Here is a 682-nt window from a genome sequence, read left to right as displayed (position 1 = left end):
CGCGAAATCACATATCATAGTAATGTGTGGTTTATGTATAACTGCTCTGTAATCTGTTGGCAGCAATTATGACGAGCAGTAACACCTCCAATAATAACTTCAGTGGTGTAATGCCTGTCGTATAATCCGTCAATTACTACATGAGCAGCAATATCCCCAGTAATAACTACACTCTCGGCAGTCGGTCTTTTTCGTGAGAAGTTTCAGATCCCGACTGTATTGAATGGAAAAAAGCCATAGAAGAGGAAAAAGAATCACTTAAAGCTAATAATACATGGACATTAGTAGATCCACAAGTAGGTGATGTAAACCGCTAACAAGTAAATGGTTATTTAAAATTAAGAAGGACGGCAGATACAAAGCGCGTTTAGTAATATAAGGATGTGAAAAAAATTTGGAATTGACTTTGAAGAGACGTACAGTCCTGTTGTAAGTATAACAGCGTTAAGAATTCCATTTGCTTTGGCAACAATAAGGAAGGTAATTATGGAGATGAGGGGAGCCAGCTCCGATGACCTTGACCTTGATATATGTTGTCAAGGTCATGACCCTGAGTGACCTCCAACAAGTTCTAGCCGTCGTTCATTAAAAAGTTATTAACGGTTAAAGTAAGTAATTAACCTTTTTAAAAAAAGGTAAAAAAAGCGCTAAGCGTGCATGTTTCTCGTAGAACCACCATTTG

Source organism: Trachymyrmex cornetzi, unplaced genomic scaffold (assembly GCF_001594075.2).
Source record: "Trachymyrmex cornetzi isolate Tcor2-1 unplaced genomic scaffold, Tcor1.1 scaffold559, whole genome shotgun sequence".
Lineage (NCBI taxonomy): Eukaryota > Metazoa > Arthropoda > Insecta > Hymenoptera > Formicidae > Trachymyrmex > Trachymyrmex cornetzi.
The sequence above is the reverse complement of the archived record's forward strand: the minus strand, read 5'-3'. Positions refer to the sequence as shown.